We start from the raw sequence: 14,340 nt of genomic DNA, 5'->3' as shown, positions 1-14,340 counted from the left end.
CCCGGGAAGACCTGTCCATGTCGCCACACCTGTTAGAACTGGGGTTTGAGAATTATAAATGGATGACTACCATACAGAAGTGGGGGAGGTGGGTGTTGGGAGTTGCAACTCATTATCAAAAAGGGAATGTGAAAATGAAGAAAAGAGATGCTAAAACCACCTTGTATAATATTAATTGCTAATGGTTATCAAGTGCTACTATGTGCATTATTTGGTTTAATCCTCACAGGGCTCACAGTACTGTTATCATTCCCATTTTACTGATATGCAAACTGAGGTTCGAGAGGTTAAGTCACAGTTAGTAAGTGGTGGAACAGGACTATAAACCTGGAAAGTTAGAACTCACTCTCTTAGCCTTTGGCGTCTCTGATACCCAGAAACTATAGCACCTCAGAGCTGGAGAAACCCTCACAGAACATCAGTTTCAGCCTCTTCATAGTCAGGAGGGGGAACTGAAGACCAGAGAGGGACAGTGATGGACCAAGGTCACACAGCTGGTTGGTGACAGCCCTAAGATCTGACTGCAGCGTCAAGGTTAGGGTGAGGCTGGAAGGTACCTAGGGTGCAGAGTTTAAGGAGGTGCCCACGCTCAGATGCCGACCCTGCACTTGCAGACCCTGAGAGCGAGCGCCACCTTAAACTTTGTGTCAGGGGCACCTCTCTTGCTTCACCAGAGTCAGAGCTCTGACCAGATGCTTCTGGTTTTGTGGCGTGAACAACAGAAGCCCAGCACGGGTTTATTTATTTGATTTGATGTCCCAAGGCAGGGAGCTTGGGATATTTGGAGTTTTGTCAATATTGGAGTTTCTACCCAGGAGCTAGATGGAGGGTCTGCTTCTGGTTGGTGCCATGGAAGGGACACTTCTGAAGGGGGACAAACTGGAGGGGCCCCAGGATTAGAGCTGCAGCAGGGCTGCAGAGTGGGGTCATGGGAACCAGAAGCCTACATCTCTCCTCTGGACCTCACTGGGCTGAAACGGGTAGGTGCCAGGAAAAGCTTCTGGGGTGGGACTTGCCCAGTCAGACCCAGAATGAAGCCGATTATACACGTGGACCCCGGGTACTGGGTGTCCAGACACATGTACAGACATAAATTTCCGCAAGCCTCAGAAAATGCATTCACTTTATTTGCAAAAAAATTCCTCCCTGGAGGTGTGTACAGCACCTTTTCCCGATCTGAGCCTTCCTGCTCTGATAGTTCAAGGAGAAAAGGAGACATACCACACAGGCAAAGGCCCATGCTGCTTTCCAGCCCTGGGAAGCGGGAGTGCATTGGGAAGTCCGCATTGCTCCGAGGAGTGGGGGTGGGGAGAAGAGGTTCCCTTCCCCACGTTCGAGAGCCAGGTCCTCCCCCGCCCCTGGGCTTGGCCCCTCTAGCGTGTTGAGGGGCAGCGAGGAGGCCCAAGGTGCTGTCGCAGAGGGAGACGCCTTCCTCCTGGTGGCCCTGGGGCCTGGGGCTTGGGGCGGGCCGAGAGGATGAAGGAGCGAATCTGCCTCTGGCCCCCTCGCATTTTGTGCTGCGGGGAGCAGTGGTGGTCCAGGCCCTGCCTCTGGGGCAGACCTCGGCAAGGCAAATCCCTCGCTCTCTTCTCTCTGGACCTCAGTTTCCTCGTCTTACCAGGCGTGGCTCTGCCCGGCTTGCCCAGGGGCCTGACATTCCGAGTTCTTTGCCTTCTTGCCCTTTCCCCAGGCTCAGATGGTTTCTCAAGCCCTTGTGTGTAGTCCCAGACTCCAGCCCTGGCCCTTCCCTCTCTGTCCTCAGCCTGTTACCAGCACGGCCCGGGGGCTTCCCTGGCCCCTAAGAAACCCCCATCCGGAGCGGAGAGAAGGAGGCGGCACGCAGACCACTCTGACCCACCCGGAGGGAGAGGGAGAGTAGGGATGAGAAAGGAGAGTAGAGACGGAAAAGGTTAAAAGGGGGAGAAAATAGCAAAGAGAGACAGAGAGGGGTTAGAGGCAGAAAGGACTGATCGCAGGGAAGCGAGAAAAAGAACGAAAGGGGAGGTAGGGAGGTGGGAAAAGATGCTGGAAAGGGTTGAATCAGAGAAAAATGAACCCAAAGGAAAGCTGGAGAGAGAGACTGAAAGATAGGAAAAAGAGCGAGCGAGCGAGCCGAGCGAGAGAGCAGGGTCTGAAAAGACCGAAGAGGGAGAAAGAGAGAAAAAAAGGGGGTGGGGGGAGAACAGAGCGAGGGAGCCGCGAGCAGGGAGGAGGGAGGAGGGGAGGGACGGAGGGACGGAGGGAGGGACCGAGGGACGAAGCGGGTGGGGGCTGGCTCGGCAGCAGCCGCCGCGGCTCCAGCCGCCCGCCGGCTCGCTCACTCGCTCGCGGTGTCCGCCGCCCGCCGCCCGGCTCCGGGCTGCCCGCGGCTCCGGCTCCTGGCCCGGCGCTCCGGCGCGGCTCCGGCTCCGGAGGAACAGGACCGCGCGACTGGCCGGCCGAGCCCAGGGCCGGCCGCGGAAGCAGGTAGGTGGCGGGGCGGGGACAGCGAGGACGCGGAGCCTCGGAGCGCTGGGGGCACAGGGGGACAGGGGTCGGGGGTTCTGGCGGCGGTGAGGGGGCTTTGCAGCCCCGGGACTAACTTTCCACCCGCTCGGTGGATCCCCGCTTCCCTGCCCGGGTCCGGGCTGCGGAAGCCGAGTTGGGCGCGGGGAGGAGGTGAATGCCGAGGGTTAGGAGAACGCCAGGGGGTCCGGGCAGGACGTGGGGCGCCCCGGCGTGGTCGGGTGCGGGCCCTCTGGCCGCAGTCGGGACGCAACGCCCGCGGCGGGGAAGACCCGAGCGCAGCAGCGCGGCGTGGTTGTCCCGGGGAGGGCGCCCGCCCACCCCTCGCAGTCTGGGGACTCCCACCTGCCAGCCGCTCCGAACCGCCCCGGGCGCGCCGGCTGCACGCAATGCAACGGGCGCCCTCCCTGCAGGGGTCGGGGCGCAGAGCCTGCGGGGCGCGGCCATGTCCCCCGCCATGGCCAGCCGAGCGCCTAGCTGCCGCCAAGCCCCAGCCGGTGTCATGCGCGCTTTTGCTTTTTGGAAGCGCGAAACCGAACATATACCCCCTTCATTTCTTTTTCATACTGTCGCCCCGACTCACTTCGGGGAAGTCCGGGACAGCCCTGTGGGTCGATTCCCCGGACGTCTCTCCTACCCTCGGCGGCGACCTCTGCTCACGAAGTTAAAAGAAAAGCGAGTCACTCCCAGTGCGCGCCTGGAGCGCGGTCCCGAAGTTCCCAACTTCTCGCTCGCCACGGCCGGTGGTGTTGGAGGTGGGGAAGCGGGTGGTCGTTGTGGCTCCTTGGAGCCGCAGAGCGCAGCCGCCTTCCACCTGGACTTGCTTTCTTTTCCCAATTTATTAGAAAAAAACGCGACTTAAAAATATGCAAAATCGTTCCTCTCCGGCGTCAAGGTCTGTGAGTGGGATGGAGCCAGCACCCGAGAGGAACCTGGGAGCGCGGAGCCTCGGCTTGACCATTCCCGGAGCCCCCGAGCCCTGGCTGCTTTCTCCCGGACCTGGACTCCTGGGCTCCATCCTACGGCAGCCGCTTCTTGGGATCCGTCTGCAGCTAGCCCGTGCTGCGAGGCTGGTCTGACTCTCTCCCGCGTGGTCGTGTTCTCTAGAAAAATATTTCAAAGTGGCTCCGCTTCAGGGTCTCGCACTCCGTCCCCCCAGGAGGGCATAGAGCAGAGCTTCCGGCAGGTTGGAGGAGGCCTTTGGCTGGTTTGGGCTCCCGGCCATCTCAGCTCGCTCTGGCAAGGGTACTCGTGCCCGGGTATCTGCGCCCTCCCGCGCTCTGCCGCGGCAGCAGGGGTGGATGGCCGGGGCTGTTGGAGCCTGCCGGGCGCGGGTCCCCTCGCTCCCGGAGTCCCCGAGGCTGGATTCGCCTCCCAGGGCGGCTTCCTCGCAGCTCGCGACCCAGCCTCGCAGCCCTCTTTGTTGGAGTGCTGTTGGAGAGGGACTCTGGAAAGGTTTAGAGCAGCATTAGTGGGACCGAGAGCTGGGGGCTTGGCGGAGAGGGTCCCAAGGCCGACTGGCTATTGTCCCCTGCAGGTTTGGCCCGGTTCCTGGAGGGCATTGAGCCGACCACCCTGAGCACACCATCCTCAGCTCCTTTGGCAGGTTTTCTGTGGTGCCCACCACACACGGGATCTCGATGCTGGTATTATTTAAGCTGCTAGCAATTCAAGGTCCACGACTGCAGTGTCCAACTCTTCCTCCCATCTCACAGATCAGCAAACCGAGGCCCAGAGAAGAGTGAAAGGACTCGCTTAGAGCTGGTTAATAGGGAGGAAGGGAACGTCAGCCAGGTCTCCAGACTCCTAGTTCGGGGCTTTTTCTGGTATCTACGCTGATGGTATCAATTTCTTATCACAGGCCCAGCATTGCAGTCAGGCCCCAGCGTGCCCTGGGCGGCTTGATGTGTGTGAGGTTAGAGGAAAGGGACTGTCTGGATTCTCTTGTTAGATGCTGGGCTGTGATCATCTGCCAGGATAAGTCACTTTGGTGGCAGTTTGTGGCATACATATCCTGTGCCTGCACTGAAGTCTTGGGGTAAAAGGAGCCCTTCCAACCCCAAAAGGTGCAATCCACGGGGAAAGAGCAGCCATTGCTTCCTAGCCCGGGACTTGAGTATAGATTTTCTCAGGTGAAGCCGATTAGGGAAGGGGCAGGATGAGGGACCGCCTCGGGAGAAGGGAGGATGGAATTGAGTCTTGGGTAGCTTTATAGTTGAGGGAGGAGGATTGTGGGGCACAAGCCTTGAGTACTAAGAGAGAGGCAGGAAAGCTCTTGACTTGTTAAGTGTCTGGTCAAAGGACGACAGAGTCAGGGCCGAAGAGAATTTGGCCTTTGAGTGAGAAGCGCTGGGGCAGTTGAGTTGAATCTTGTCTCATTCAACAAGACCCAGCTGCTCAGAGCTCCAGCTCAGCGCTCCGCCCGAGGTCTTCCAGTTCTAGAGCTGGGGCGAGCAATTGGCTGGGAAGTCAGCACCCCATGAGCTCCCTCTGGGAAATATTCAGGCTTTTGCTTCTCCTTTCGCTCTTTCTCATTGTTCCCTGGGGTTTCTAGTAGTTCCTTTGCCCGTTCCCAACCATAACTTTTAGAATTTAGAGACTTGAGAGTTTTGGACCTACTAGGGGCAGGCATTTACTGTGCTGGGAATCTCGAGTCACCAAATGGTTCCTTAGCTCCTACTTTGTGCCAGGCACTGGCCTGGGCCTTGGGGACAGGCAGAGTCCCATACCTTATGATGCTGACATTCTAGGCTTCCGTCCTCCATAGGCTTAAAGTCCAGTTGTAGAATGGAGGCAAATACACAAAAGATGTCTGAAGACGTGCTGAAATAGGACAGTGTGACAAAGAGAATCCCGTCAAGGCTCTGGATGATAAGGCTTGAAGCTGTTGGCTATGAGATTTGGAGAGTCTGTGGCTTCCATGACCCAGCTCCTGGTTGCCAAGGGTAACCCAGAGACAGCTGCATTGATGACCTTAGCTATGGCATTGGAAAACTGCTCTGCAGAGCTTCTACCAGTCAGAGTACTGCTGGAGGGAGCAGGTGAGTGTTGGCCACCGTGAGCTTGCTAGGTATCCATAGAGACTGGTGCCAGGTAACCATGTGCCTCTTAAATTCCAGCATCCACAGATACTTGGTGAACTCTGTAGCCCCATTGTACAGAAGGGTAAATGGAGCCCGGACTCTGCAGACTAGGAGAGCTATGCAGAAAGGAGCCCAGGCCCTACAGAGTCCAGGTGTCCCTGACCTCTGATTCAACTTAAAATGATGCTGTCTCCTTCCTATTCTGTAGACCACTGGTTCTCGGACTTCAGTGTGGAAGGCTTGTTTAAACAGATTGCTGGGCTCCACCCCCGAGGTTTCTGATTCAGTGGGTCTGGAGTGGGCCTAGTAATTTGAATTTCTAACAAGTTCGCAAGTGACGCTGACGCTCTTGGTCCTGGGACCACACTTAGAGAACCACTGTGGCAGAACAAGTGGCTCTACAAGTGATTTCCTTGAGATGATGCGATGGGGAGCCTGGAGCAAAGGCTGTGATTTAGCTCCAGGAACTCCCAGAATTTGCTTAGGTTCAGTCCCCTCTCCCTTACCCCCAGGAGGCCATGGAATTAAAAGAATATTTTATCTTCATCAGCACACACACACAGAGAATACATTGTGGTATAATTAGGGAACAAATAGGTGTCGTGTGTTGGATGAGGACTCTATGCCCTGTGGCTCCGTGGGGGTTTATTATGGCAGTGTTATAATGGAAAAGGTGTCATCCACTCGGACAGCCCCTCATGAAACTTTCATGGCCTGGGCGGTCATTGTCCAAAAAGGCATGTCTTCTTCGTTTAAAAGGAAGAAAGTCAGAGAGATGGCTTTTCCTGCTAATGGGACTATCTGTGCTTCATCTGACAGTAACTATGCAATGTGTTCTTAGGGGAGAGAGAAAAAATCGAACAGCCAGTGTGAACAGAGAGGGTTGGAGGAAGTCCACATCCCAGGTTTACAGATCGGTTTGGTGAACGTTTCAAAATGTTTTGAAACTGTCTGTGTGTCTGTTTCACCTGCATTTTTGGGGTGAAGCTGTGTCTCAGCAGGACGGAGGGAGAGTTTGTGTTTGACTTAGCTGGTTGGGTAAATGGAACAACACACTTTATCCCCCATGTGTTAATTAGACCCAAAAGAAAAGAACTATAAAAGAGTTGTTCTCCTAAATGCTGGTATTTTTCATCTGGATTCTATTTATTGATTATTTTACAGTTGAGAAGGAGCAAAAAATCTATGTTTTTATAGCAAATAAAGCTGGCTGCAGTAATTATGCAGGCTCAACATGTCTGTTCTGGAGCAGGAAGTTGGAATTCAGCCTGACTCTCAAACATTTGGGTGAGATCTAATTGAGAAAGACATTTCAAAGAACAAATATTTAGGAATGCAGAGTTTCGCTGATGGTCCCTCTGGGCCAAGCACAAGTACCCTGCTTTTAACTTGATCCTCAGAGGTGGGGGGAGGCGATGGGGAAGGAGCTGGTCAGTAAGTTGAGACCACAGTCAAAACGTGAGGCTGAAACTTAGAGATAATCAGAGAAGCTTAGTAAAGGGAAAAAAGATGCCTTTGGGGAATATATCCCCTGTAACTCGTGAGCAAAGGGAAAATTGATTAATCAAATATAGATTGAACACGTATTGAATGCTCAGTCTTGGAATAGGCACAATGAAATAAGGTACCGGGACTTGTACTTGTTATATATCTCCCATAATGCTTGGTTTAGGTATCTACGGTGACAAAAGCCTTTGACTGGAGTGGGTATTAGGGCTGCAAGCAGCAGAAAACTTGAACTCAACTGGCTGAAATAATAAGCAACTTTGTATCTTTCATGACAAGAAATGTGGGTTGTGTCTGTCCCAAGCTTGGTTCTTTCATTTTTTCAACAGCATCATCAGAGATCCCAGTTTTTTTCATCTTTTTTTGTTCTCAAGGTCACAAGATGGCTGCAACAGTTCCAGGTATTACACCCTTACAATAAAGTGCCGAGGCAGAAAAGACAAGAGGGGAGCCTTTCCTAGAACCCCTCAGCACACTTTCCCTTGTGTCTCTTTGGCTGGAATTGTGAATCACCCGTCCATGCGTAAACCAGCCTTAGGCAAGGGAAGGAGACCATCATAATTGACTAGTTGGATCTCGGAGATGCTTTTGGAAAGAAGAAAGGAGCAACTAACAGGGCCTGCTAGCGTTTAAGACCTGGGTTTGAATTCTCTTTCTAGTCCTTTTTAACCCTGTGACCCTGGGCAAAGTATTTCACGTCTTTGTGCCTCAGTTTACTCATCTATGCATTGGACATTTATTGGGAAGATATATCTGAATTAACCCAATACTTATACTTGATTGGTATATGAGAAATGGAAGATTGATCTCCTACGTCAAAGAATTATAATCTAGTGCAGGAGACGTGTGAGGACTAGAGCATGTAGAGTACCAAAGAGTCAATGGACAGAACCAGAGAATAAATAAATAATTATGATTGGCAGACCGCCCATGGTAGGAGGAGCATGACATCAGTGGGAGCCACAGTAGTCAGGGCCGGCTTCCTGGAGGAGCTGGTTCCTAGTGCATACTGGAACTCCAGCAGTTAGTTACAGATGAGTTATGTGCTGCTGCTGCCCGACTTGCTTCCTCTTGCTTTTCTTTTCTCAGTGGTGAAATGGGACTGTTAGGCCAAGATGAGCGCTTATCTCTACAGTCAGACCATTTTTGACAGTCCAAATATAGCCAGTTGTGGTTCTGTGAGGCAGGTCCCAGTGGCTTCCTTGCCAGTCTTGGATTCCTGGCTTTCATTCCTGGATGACCCATCAATTTTCACCTCTCAAACTACATTTCAGTTGCTGATTAGATATTATTATTATTTGGATGTCTGGCTGCCATTGTACAATCTATATGCCTGAAATGAAATTGAATGTCTTCCCGTCTCTCAAGCCATCTGCCCTTCTGGATCCTTCACTTTTTGTTGTTGGCAGCACCATCTTCCCAGATGCTTGGGCTCAAAACTTTAGCAACACTTTTGACGCCCACCTCCTTCCTCTATTTCCAATCTTCAAGCACCAGCTTTCTTTTGTCTTCATTGGGTTTCTTTGATATGAGTCCTCCTTTCTGACATGAGACATCCCCTTTGTTTGGGTTCTTCCCACCTCAAGCTGGGCGATGGCACTAGCCTCTGGCTCTGATCTCCCATCCTCAGGGGCATAGTGCATGGGGGTCATGGGGACGTGTATCTCTAGGAGCAGTCTCTGGGGCTCTGCAAATAGGATGGTCTGTAACTCTGGTGCAGAGGTGGCAATGAGTCTGGAATCTGGGGCTGCAGACACATGATGCTGCTTGGGTGCCGTTTCCCAGCCTCTCATCTCTCCCTCCTTCAAGTCATCCTAAAACAACATTTTTATCTACTGGTTTCCTTACATTTTTTTCCATACTACTCACTGGATGAAGCCCAGACTCCTCAAATAGACCTTCGAAAGCCTCCACGACCTGCCACGCCCTGTCTCCCCATCCCTACCTGCCAGAACTCACCGCCACAGCAGACTCTGCTTCAAGTTCTGCCCTTCTCTGTGTTTAAGCCAAACGGCCCTTCCCTTCAATTCCAGTGTCAGAGCTGCATCCTCATTAGACCTTCCCTGACCACCGGAGCCCACAGTGATCTCGAAGCATCGATCTTTCCTTCCCCTGAACTTCTGTAGCAATTATTGCCTACACCACAAATTCGGGACTGAATAGTATGCTGCTGGGGTCATTGTTCAGCGTTTCGTTGGAATGCTTCTTGTCTTCCCAATCGGATGTTAAGGGCATGGAGGTCCGAGATGGGGTGGATCCTTCTTTGTATCCAGCGTTGTGGCCACCAAGCACATGGCCCTTCAGTGAGTATTTATTGAATTTATAAATCACAGGAATAGGGGAAATAAGGTTATTTACCTGAAAAGTCAGTTAATCTTCACCCTTTTTTCCTTAACCTCAATTTGGGGAAGGGACTAAATTTGATGAATGCTTGCTCTGTGCTGAGCCCTACTTTAGGGGATTTTTAGGGACTGTTTTAACTCAGCCTTGTCACAACCTTGCAAAGTCGGGATTATTGTCGTCATTTTACAGACGAGGAAGTGGAGGCTGGGCGAGGCGAAGTGGCTTGCCAAGCTCACTGGGCCAGCAGGAGTCAGAGTGCGGGGCAAGGTCAAGTTCTTTCCTCTCCATTTCATACATCTTCTTGAGGTCCTTCCGACCCTGTGGCTGCCCTCTTCTCTCAGTCTTCCTTTCCCCATTTGCTGTGTCCCCTGCCTCCTTCTGTCTCCTGTCTCTGCTGAGAGTCAGGCTGTCTTTTGTCCCAAGAATGTGTGTGTTTGGGGGCTTTTTAAAGTCCAATGTTTACCGTGACTCTTTCCTGAGGACTTTGCCTCCCGTCAGGTTGTGGCTCGTATTGATCACTCACCTTTTTACCTTGACTACTTTCCTGCCTCCCTCAAGCCTGGACCAGAGATTCCTTTTAGAGCATAAAACATTCTGCTAGTGGAATCAAGCTGAGTCTGAGCCAGGTTTTCTGGACTCCTCTGCCCTTCCTTGTCCTCCATCCGACACTTCGTATCCTTCCACCCTCACTGCCACCACTCCTGTTCTGTGTCTCAGGGGTCTTACCTGTGGAAGGAAGACACTGCTGACTTATCAACAGGAAGGTGGTCTGTTGGAGGTCTCTGCCACCTCTAGGAGCTATGACTGGCGTTCTTCCATGCTCTATGGAATTCTTTTTTCCTCTCAATCATTCATTCATTCGTTCTATAAATATACAACATTGGCCACATGCTCAGTATAGCAGGGGACAAAACAAAGCCCTTGCCTTCATGGGGCTTGCATTGAAGTGAGGGGAGACAGGTGGTAAGAACAAACACATTATGTAATATACTTTGTGATTGTTACAATGAAGAAAAATATCAAAGTAAAGGGGTATATATGGTGATAGGAGGCTGCTGTTTTATACAATGTGGTCAGGGAAGGCCTCTCTGATGGCGACATTTGAGCAGAGACTGAGAGGAAAGATGCCATGTGGATATCTGGGGGTAGAGGGCATTGAGCAGAGGGAAGAGTAAGTGCAAAGGCCCTGAGGTGAGAACTCCCTGGTAAGTCTGAGGATTAGCAAGAAGGTGGCGGTGGAGAGGGGGAGGGGAGCTTGGTAGGAGATGAGGGCTGCTCACCTTCAGCCTCTTCACTGTCTCAGAAACACTGTTGCCCTTATCATAGCTGTTGCCACTGGCTGAAATGGCCACTTCCCTCCACTTAGCCAGGTCCCACTCCACCTTCACAGCTCAGCCCTGGTCTCCCACCTTCTAGGGGGCTGCCATCTCTGCCATTTCTCGTTGATCTACCTCTCCTTTTAGTTCCTACAACTCTCTCCTGTCCACTACACGCCTGAGCCCTTGATTACTTACTGGCTGGTTTCCCTTCACCTGGACTCTGCCCGTGTAGGTCTCACCTCCCTATCAAACCAGCTCCTCAAAACTGGTTTATTCCCCCTCCCCAGGACTCAGCACCTAGCTGGGCTCAGTGTCTACCCGTTGGTGATGCTGGTGTCAGAGACGGGAAAGAGGGGGGCTCTGCAGAGATCTGTGGCTGGAACCTTCTTCACACTATGCCCACTGTCCCTTCACATTGGAAGGAAATCTTTTCTTCCGGGCATTCTTGGAGCACTTTGAGCTGGAAGCCTCTGCTTGGAGCTGGGAGAGGAATCCACCTTTCCCCAGGACCTGGGTCCAGTTTTTTCTCTAACGGGAGAGGAAGAGGAGCTGGGATGCACAGAAAGCCACTTCTTTATTAGGCGTTATTCTCAGTCAAAGAGGAATAGGATGGTTCAGGAGCAAAGGAGGAAGGAATTCACCCAAGATTCCGGAGAACTCCCTGCTGTTCAAGGTAGGAATCCTGAGTGGGGAGGTTGACCTGTGAATGACCTTGGACAAGTCACTTAACCTTCGCCTATTACGCTTTCTTCTCAGCCAAACCTCTCCTCTCTCCATCCATTGTAGAACAATAATCCTGATTTTTAGGGACCCTTGTTCCTCCGCAGGTTGGTCTCTGCATTAATTTTTAGGGCAATGGTTTTAAAACTGGAGAAATGTACAGCTGGTTCCATTTTAAAGGCAGGGGGCAGCTTCCCACAGACCTCCAATATTGTCTTCAATTATTAATGTAATAATATTTAGATATATATAAACACAAGAGTAGGCATAAACACCTTATGCTTTTAACTCTTCCACAAGCTTAAACTCTAAACAAGTTTATAAATTAAAATGCAAACTACAAAGCCAATCCCTTTCAGATTAACACGATTAACCTGATAGATGCTGCTGTGGCCCTCGGACTCCATCAGCCCTTGCTATGCCGTCGTGATTTTGGCCCCGTGGAGCTTTTTGGCTGCTTCCTCCACCACGTGCCCCGTGGTGACTCAAGCGTCTCGCTACTTTTTTAAGTTGGGACGACTGTGCAACCTTTGCTCCTACAGCCTGCGAAGGCGTCATTTGGCCAGCACTCAGCACAAAGCATTTGTGTGCTAGGCTGCCGCTTTTCCCTCATTAGCCCAAACAATTAAAGGAGCTCTGTTTAATTCTCGTGCAACAACAGACCCTGACGCAGAGCTGGACTTGAGACTGGGTGTCACTGGTTGGTCCCTGGGATGAAACACAACACTGGTTCTTACCGAGGCTCCGGAACTCCGGCTTGAGAACAACTGTTGCGCTCCCTGAAACGGCGCCCCCGGTGGTCTGAAAGAGTTAACGCCAGAACCGCTGTGAATTATTCTGCAATGATAATAATAGAAACCGTGTTTTGAACCTTTGTTGTGCACCATGAGCTCGAGAGGTGGGTGGAATAGTATTAGCCCCACTGGACAGAGGAGAAGGTTGAGGCTCAGAGGGGTTGGGCCAGTCAAGGTCCCATCGGTGATGGGCAGCATCTGGATTCCACCCGGGCTGTGTGACTCACAGCCGGGGAACTTCCCACTAGGCTCCAGGACGCTTTGAGTTATCAGAGTACAAGGACTTGAGAGTAATTCGGGGCCTCTAGATTCTCCCATGGACTCAGAGCTTTCTGGAGCCGTTAAGATGTTATCTGGTGCAGAAAAGAGGAGTGAAGCCAGTAGAGAGCAGGATAGAACTTAATAATGGTCCTCAGATCCTCCGGAGGCTTTAAATGGCAGCGGGGGGAATGGAGCCTCCCGTGAGGGCGCGGAAGCAGTGGGTGCTGTTACCCTGAGAGAGAGGCAGGTGCGATACCTCAACGAGGACGACCTTACAGGGCTTTACACTTCAGCAAGCATTTTTTTGGTGCAAGTATTTTCAAGTTTGTGTGTTTTTTTTTAAATTTTATTTTTAATATGCCACAACTAGAAGGACCTGCAACTAAGATATACAACTATGTACCAGGGGGAATTTGGGGAGATAAAGCAGAAAAAAAATTTTTTTATTTTTATTATAGTAAAATACACATAACATGAAATTTACCTCTTTACCATTTTAAGCATACAGTTCGGTGGTATTAAATGCAGTCATAAGGTGGTGTGACCATCACCGTAATGCTCTAGTGTCTGTTTTACAACAACTTTGCAAAACAAGGTATTGTCCTCAGAGACAGGGGCTCAAGTGACTTGCTTAAAGTCATACCCCAAACCTGGTACTTGCCTCTCAATGGTGACCTTGAGTGACAGTGGCAGGCTTGGCTTCCCAGGGGCTTGTCTGGGGCCCCATGAGGCGGTCCGGCTTCCTGAGGTACAGGCTCAGTGGGCTGACCCCGGAAGGGCTGTCCTGGTTCATTCTTCGGGTCAGCGTAGGGGTGACTTGCTCCTGTGTATCTAGGACCCACCTCTCCTTGGAGCAAAAATGATTTAAAACCCGCTCCTTCCCCTGCCTGACCTGCCTGGTTTATCATCGGAGCTTAGAATAAATACAATAATGAAAAACACCCCGAAACTTTTTTATCCTGCAGTGGATGAGCAACGATCTACATATGCAAATAAATGGCATGCCAGTCTCCATGAATATTAATTTGGAAAGAGAGTCTGCGGCCCTCAAATACACTGAAAACTAACAATTTGGCATTTCGCAACTCCTGCAGCCTGCTCCCAGAATCACAGCCTTATCAAACGTAAGGGTCCCCTGCTCCCAGCTGACCTCCAGGTTCCCAGGGGGATGTAGAGTGTCTCAGGGGGGCAAGCCAGAGCCCTGGGGCCACTGGGTGAGCCTGACCCTGGGGCTGTGGCTGGCCTTGCCCTTTCCTGGTGGGGCCCCAGGCCTTCGCTCCTCTAGGTCCTGACATAAGCACGGAGTCCCCGAGGCTGGGGCAGTGCTGGGGAACACTGGAGGGCAACCATCAGCCTCAGGCTCTTGTGCTGCCAGGGAGATGGAGGGGCCTCAGGACTCAGCTTGTCTTGGCTCTCACAGGCAAATGAGGAAACTGAGACCCTAGGATGGTAGGTGACTTGGCCAAGGTGACACAGTGAATTAATGGCAGGAAGCGAGAAATCTTACTCGTGCGTTGCCCTGAAAAGCACATTTCTTTTTGAGTGTGTGTGTGGGAAGGGGTGGGCATGGTGGCATTTAAGGTGCATATGCTTTCGGGGAGTCATTCTTCCAGTGTGAACATTCACCCAGAGGCAGGCAGTGACTGAAAAACTTGCCTTGTATCCCATGCGAGTTGAAAGAAATGATTTCCTTCCTCCCCCAGGAGGTTTCGGAGTAAGATTTTACATAGGCCAGAATTCACGGGAGGTCGCAGCACAGAGCTCTCCCCAGCTGAGTGATGGAAGGGTGGGACAGAGATGGGCGGGGGG

General features: G+C 51.8%; 1 protein-coding gene across 1 annotated transcript in view; it reads left to right on the top strand.

Moving 5' to 3' along the window:
• Positions 1-2,414: 2,414 nt before the first annotated feature.
• The window catches only part of MEGF11 (multiple EGF like domains 11), a 325,951-nt gene continuing 314,025 nt past the window's right edge, over positions 2,415-14,340 (top strand). The window contains exon 1 of the mRNA XM_046654139.1: positions 2,415-2,466. The gene's annotated coding sequence lies outside the window, so the exon portion shown is untranslated. The remainder of the gene's footprint in view (positions 2,467-14,340) is intronic.

Source organism: Equus quagga, chromosome 2 (genome assembly GCF_021613505.1).
Source record: "Equus quagga isolate Etosha38 chromosome 2, UCLA_HA_Equagga_1.0, whole genome shotgun sequence".
Classification (NCBI taxonomy): Eukaryota; Metazoa; Chordata; class Mammalia; order Perissodactyla; family Equidae; genus Equus; species Equus quagga.
Note: the sequence above shows the minus strand (reverse complement) of the source record. Positions and strands in the feature narration are given on the sequence as shown.